Source organism: Pleurodeles waltl, chromosome 12 (genome assembly GCF_031143425.1).
Source record: "Pleurodeles waltl isolate 20211129_DDA chromosome 12, aPleWal1.hap1.20221129, whole genome shotgun sequence".
NCBI classification, from domain to species: Eukaryota; Metazoa; Chordata; class Amphibia; order Caudata; family Salamandridae; genus Pleurodeles; species Pleurodeles waltl.
The window spans coordinates 106,550,551-106,557,417 of NC_090451.1; the positions used below are offsets into that span (position 1 = coordinate 106,550,551).

Genomic DNA, 6,867 nt, shown 5'->3' on the forward strand with positions numbered 1-6,867 from the left:
GATGGATAGTATTTTTATTCTTTTACAACAAAACCCAAAATGCATCGGCTTGCTTGGTCATTAAGTTTACAAGGCCAGCTGCTTTTGAGATATTATAATTATAGTGGTTATTCGGCGTTGGAGGTAAGAGAGTTTTTTTTAGGTCTGGCCGTTCCTTCTGCTTCAAATTACTTGAGCTCATGTCAACAAAGTAACAACAAAACATAGCCAACGGTTCGTTGCTCAAGCCTTCCCTACTGCGCCTTCCCATGTCTCTCCTGCCGACCACAGTGCAGGAAATCTGAGTTTGCATTTGCGCGAAGAGACGTACAACACAAGAAGGCGCGCTTTTGTGCGACGGGCACCACCCGGCCTGTGCATTCCTCACTGTCGTGAGATCAGTTTACTCAGCAGAGCATGACGCTGCAATTGGTTAGTAGGGCAGGCCTGACCAGAATAGTATATTTGGGGTCATGTATTTGATTGCATTTTTAAAACAGTAACAGAACTTAACTGCAATGTTTAAATAGGTCTAGACATATTTAAACAGTGTCAATTTAATAGAAGAATTGTGGACAATTCAGAGGGGAGGCACCAATGTTTTTTTTTCCCATTGGGTGGATGCGGCATTAAAGAGTTTGAAGACCACTGGTCTAAGTGGACACTAATACACCTGGATGCTCCTGAATTCCTCGCAACAGATGCCAGCAAACCTGGCTGGAGAGCTACTGTGTTGGACTGATCCTGTCGATTCAAGAGGTCTTTCCTAGAGAGTCGGAGGTCATGGAAATAGATGGAGTTGATGGTAATCTTCAGGGCTTTGAAGTTTTCCCATCATCATCTGTCTCAAAAAAATGTGCTAGTAAAGACAGAGAATAAGGTAGCTGTCTTTTACATTAACCAACAGTGAAGCATGCATTCAAAAACCCTCAATGCAATAGCAGAACAATTGGGTTATTGGGCAGAGATCAACCTGTTGCACACGTCGGCAGTACACATCAAGGGCACCGACAATGTGATGGCAGACAGCTGGAGGTTTCCAAATTTGCTGGAGTTGAAGTTATCCAGGTCGTTGTTTTGAGAGATATGCCGAGAGTTTGTGAAACCCTTTCTGGATCTCTTTTCAAACAAGGACAATGCTCATCTTTGTCGATTCTGATCCAGGCTTCCGGAACAAGGAGCCTAGGTAGTGGACGTATTGGTGATAAAGTGGCTGAGAAGTCTCCTTTATACATTCCCCCACTTTTTATTGATCCAGATGGTTCTCTTCAAGTCTCAGCAGGGGCGAGGGAACTTTATTCTTGTGGGCCCTTATTGGCCAGAGATGTCATGGTTTCCTCTTCTGAACCCCTGGCTCTTCTACCTCCTTGGGTACTGCTCAAGTGTGTCTCTCTCAGAACGTCGTCCCTGACCTTCTTGCTCCAACTCACTCTATCGCTTTGGAGGTTGAGAAGTCTGGACTGCTAGCAAAGGGTCTTTCCTCTTCCTTAGTGGAGTTAATTCAGCACTCCAGCAGGCCTTCTACTTCGAAGTCTTACTCAAAGAACTGGAAGTCTTTTGAGACGTGATGTTCTGCTCATGATCTTTTGGCACCTACCTGTAGTTTGTCTGCTATTTTGCATTTTCTTCTGAATGAGTTTCACTTGAATCTCTTTCCACTCTGAAAGCTCATTGCTTTGCGATAAAGGTTTTTAGGGACTTTTCTGTACCTTCGTCGATGTTACAATCTTTGGTGTCTAGACTGTTCTGATCTTTTGACAATTGTAAGACCAGTTGAAAAATCCCTTTTCTCCAACTCAGAATCTTCCTACTCTTTCATAGGCTTTGCAATTTTATCTCTTTGAGGATCTGGATACTGTAGACATAAAGATTGTTTCTATAAAGTTATTTTCCTATTTCCTATCACCTTGCTGAGAACAATTGGGGAGCTGGGAGCCTTAAAATGCTGTCCTCTCTTCATTTGATACTTTGGAAGATGGGGTAACTTTAAGGCCTAGCCTTACCTTTGCTGCAAAGGTTAAGTCTATTTTTGATAGATCTTAGGAAATAATTCTTCCTTCTTTCATTCCCTCTCCTTCCTCTCCGGAGGAACATTTGCTGAATACACTTGATGTTTAAAGAGCTCTTTTCATTCATGTCACCAGGCCTCTGCAGTTCAGGAAAACCGACTCCTTGTTTGTGACTTTTGGACAGCCTGGAAAAGACAAGAAGGTGACTTTTATGACTCTGAGTAGGTGGATTAAGTTGTCAATTTTTCTGGCTTTGCAAGGCTTTTTAGAATATCTTCCAGTTCAGGGATGGTCTACGAGAGGAATGGCCACCTCCTGGGTTGAATTCCAGTGAGTAACAATCTAGGAAATTCCTAGGGTGGCTACTTGGTTCTCAGAGCATACATTTGTCAAGCATTATGGCTTAATAATCTTTCTGTTTTGCATTTGAGTACCAATGTTTTGAACTCTGCATTACCCTTAGTCCATCTTGTCTTTGTCACAAACATTACATCCTGCCCACCTTCCCATCAGTCCTTTGGCAAGAGCTTGGCACCCAGGTTGGGTGCATGGGGCTAGCATTTAAGGATCCTCCTGTTCTTTCTTCCTGTTGGAAGGTGACATCACCTTACTTTGTAATGACTGTCACAAGGACGCAATGGACTAAGGCTAATGAAGATTACCAATAAGTAACCAACGCATCACCATTCTTTCTGAATGTGCGTGGCTCATTCCGCAGGACTTGTTCTTTGTATGATTCCTGGATTTTCAGAAGCCCTTTGATGGCAGCACCCCCACACTGAAAATTGTTTCAGCACCACTGTACAAGGGTCAGTTGTCATGCTCATCTGCGGCGTAAATTTGCAATGAAGTAGTCTAACTCCCCAGGCCTTGTCTTTTGCTCAATTTGCCTTTGTGAGTTTTCTCTCAATCACTGTCGACTTCCTTTGATCTTTCTTTCTTCTTTTACTTCACCTTCGCCTTCAGTGTATCTTTCGGCCCTCTTAAGAGACACACCCCCTTGTAGCCACTTCTATACTTCTGTCACCTGATTATTTTCCTATCCTTTCCCCTGAAACGTTGCTGATCCTAGCTATAGCATCACTATCCCGAATCTGTTCACCTGAGTTATGTTCCTCTTATCCCCACGCATCTAATAATCAGCTCTTGGTCTCCCTCCACCTCTCACGAGACATAGTCTGAGGCAGTGTCTCCATCTTGGAGAGACAATCCCTTGCACTTGTGTTGTTCTACTGGCGCTGCCGGCTTGAGCTTTGGTCAGCAGTGGCAAAAGAAGGACTAATGGAAAGTGAACGTATACTGGAGCAACAGAGTGTATGGATTTATAAGAGCTTGATTAAATGATAAAAAAAGAGTTTAGTTGAGAGAAAAAATGCAACCTGGCCCGTACGGGGATCGAACCCGCGACCTTGGCATTATTAGCACCACGCTCTAACCAACTGAGCTAACCGGCCATGAGTATTACAGATATCCTTTTTCCATGTAATGCAGATAGATAGAAGAGTTGGTCTCACTATCGCAATTCCTTCATACTTTTCTCCTTCCCCCCCCTGTCTGGATTACAATAACAAGAGCTGTGGAGTGCTGCACGCCAGCCTCAGTGCCTCTTCTTTCAGTCAATCTCACTGTGTGCTGTGATATCTTTGTAACATCGCTTGTTGCCGGAAAAAAAGGAAAGGATGGATAGTATTTTTATTCTTTTACAACAAAACCCAAAATGCATCGGCTTGCTTGGTCATTAAGTTTACAAGGCCAGCTGCTTTTGAGATATTATAATTATAGTGGTTATTCGGCGTTGGAGGTAAGAGAGTTTTTTTTAGGTCTGGCCGTTCCTTCTGCTTCAAATTACTTGAGCTCATGTCAACAAAGTAACAACAAAACATAGCCAACGGTTCGTTGCTCAAGCCTTCCCTACTGCGCCTTCCCATGTCTCTCCTGCCGACCACAGTGCAGGAAATCTGAGTTTGCATTTGCGTGAAGAGACGTACAACACAAGAAGGCGCGCTTTTGTGCGCCGGGCACCACCCGGCCTGTGCATTCCTCACTGTCGTGAGATCAGTTTACTCAGCAGAGCATGACGCTGCAATTGGTTAGTAGGGCAGGCCTAACCAGAATAGTATATTTGGGGTCATGTATTTGATTGCATTTTTAAAACAGTAATAGAACTTAACTGCAATGTTTAAATAGGTCTAGACATATTTAAACAGTGTCAATTTAATAGCAGAATTGTGGACAATTCAGAGGGGAGGCACCAATGTTTTTTTTTCCCTTCGGGTGGATGCGGCATTAAAGAGTTTGAAGACCACTGGTCTAAGTGGACACTAATATACCTGGATGCTCCTGAATCCTCGCAACAGATGCCAGCAAACCTGGCTGGAGATCTACTGTGTTGGACTGATCCTGTCGATTCAAGTGGTCTTTCCTAGAGAGTCGGAGGTCATGGAAATAGATGGAGTTGATGGTAATCTACAGGGCTTTGAAGTTTTCCCATCATCATCTGTCTCAAAAAAATGTGCTAGTAAAGACAGAGAATAAGGTAGCTGTCTTTTACATTAACCAACAGTGAAGCATGCATTCAAAATCCTTCAATGCAATAGCAGAACAATTGGTTTATTGGGCAGAGATCAACCTGTTGCACACGTCGGCAGTACACATCAAGGGTACCGACAATGTGATGGCAGACAGCTGGAGGTTTCCAAATTTGCTGGAGTTGAGGTTATCCAGGTCGTTGTTTTGAGAGATATGCCGAGAGTTTGTGAAACCCTTTCTGGATCTCTTTTCAAACAAGGACAATGCTCATCTTTGTCGATTCTGATCCAGGCTTCCGGAACAAGGAGCCTAGGTAGTGGACGTATTGGTGATAAAGTGGCTGAGAAGTCTCCTTTATACATTCCCCCACTTTTTATTGATCCAGATGGTTCTCTTCAAGTCTCAGCAGGGGGGAGGGAACCTTATTCTTGTGGGCCTTTATTGGCCAGAGATGTCATGGTTTCCTCTTCTGAACCCCTGGCTCTTCTACCTCCTTGGGTACTGCTCAAGTGTGTCTCTCTCAGAACGTCGTCCCTAACCTTCTTGCTCCAACTCACTCTATCGCTTTGGAGGTTGAGAAGTCTGGACTGCTAGCAAAGGGTCTTTCCTCTTCCTTAGTGGAGTTAATTCAGCACTCCAGAAGGCCTTCTACTTCGAAGTCTTACTCAAAGAACTGGAAGTCTTTTGAGACGTGATGTTCTGCTCATGATCTTTTGGCACCTACCTGTAGTTTGTTTGCTATTTAGCATTTTCTTCTGAATGGGTTTCACTTGAATCTCTTTCCACTCTGAAAGCTCATTGCTTTGCGATAAAGGTTTTTAGGGACTTTTATGTACCTTCGTCGATGTTACAGTCTTTGGTGTCTAGACTGTTCTGATCTTTTGTCAATTGTAAGACCAGTTGAAAAACCCCATTTCTCCAACTCAGAATCTTCCTACTCTTTCATAGGTTTTGCAATTTTATCTCTTTGAGGATCTGGATACTGTAGACATAAAGATTGTTTCCTATAAAGTTATTTTCCTATTTCCTATCACCTTGCTGAGAACAATTGGGGAGCTGGGAGCCTTAAAATGCTGTCCTCTCTTCATTTGATACTTTGGAAGATGGGGTAACTTTAAGGCCTAGCCTTACCTTTGCTGCAAAGGTTAAGTCTATTTTTGATAGATCTTAGGAAATAATTCTTCCTTCTTTCATTCCCTCTCCTTCCTCTCCGGAGGAACATTTGCTGAATACACTTGATGTTTAAAGAGCTCTTTTCATTCATGTCACCAGGCCTCTGCAGTTCAGGAAAACCGACTCCTTGTTTGTGACTTTTGGACAGCCTGGAAAAGACAAGAAGGTGACTTTTATGACTCTGAGTAGGTGGATTAAGTTGTCAATTTTTCTGGCTTTGCAAGGCTTTTTAGAATATCTTCCAGTTCAGGGATGGTCTACGAGAGGAATGGCCACCTCCTGGGTTGAATTCCAGTGAGTAACAATCTAGGAAATTCCTAGGGTGGCTACTTGGTCCTCAGAGCATACATTTGTCAAGCATTATGGCTTAATAATTTTTCTGTTTTGCATTTGAGTACCAATGTTTTGAACTCTGCATTACCCTTAGTCCATCTTGTCTTTGTCACAAACATTACATCCTGCCCACCTTCCCATCAGTCCTTTGGCAAGGGCTTGGCACCCAGGTTGGGTGCATGGGGCTAGCATTTAAGGATCCTCCTGTTCTTTCTTCCTGTTGCAAGGTGACATCACCTTACTTTGTAATGACTGTCACAAGGACGCAATGGACTAAGGCTAATGAAGATTACCAATAAGTAACCAACGAATCACCATTCTTTCTGAATGTGCGTGGCTCATTCCGCAGGACTTGTTCTTTGTATGATTCCTAGATTTTCAGAAGCCCTTTGATGGCAGCACCCCCACACTGAAAATTGTTTCAGCACCACTGTACAAGGGTCAGTTGTCATGCTCATCTGCGGCGTAAATTTGCATTGAAGTAGTCTAACTCCCCAGGCCTTGTCTTTTGCTCAATTTGCCTTTGTGAGTTTTCTCTCAATCACTGTCGACTTCCTTTGATCTTTCTTTCTTCTTTTACTTCACCTTCGCCTTCAGTGTATCTTTCGGCCCTCTTAAGAGACACACCCCCTTGTAGCCACTTCTATACTTCTGTCACCTGATTATTTTCCTATCCTTTCCCCTGTAACGTTGCTGATCCTAGCTATAGCATCACTATCCAGAATCTGTTCACCTGAGTTATGTTCCTCTTATCCCCACGCATCTAATAATCAGCTCTTGGTCTCCCTCCACCTCTCACGAGACATAGTCTGAGGCAGTGTCTCCATCTTGGAGAGACAATCCC

General features: G+C 43.4%; 1 non-coding gene across 1 annotated transcript; it reads right to left on the reverse strand.

Annotated features, from left to right (window-relative positions):
- Positions 1-3,368: 3,368 nt before the first annotated feature.
- TRNAI-AAU (transfer RNA isoleucine (anticodon AAU)) lies at positions 3,369-3,442 on the reverse strand. Its single transcript has one exon. It is a non-coding gene; the product is annotated as a tRNA-Ile (tRNA).
- Positions 3,443-6,867: the final 3,425 nt, after the last annotated feature.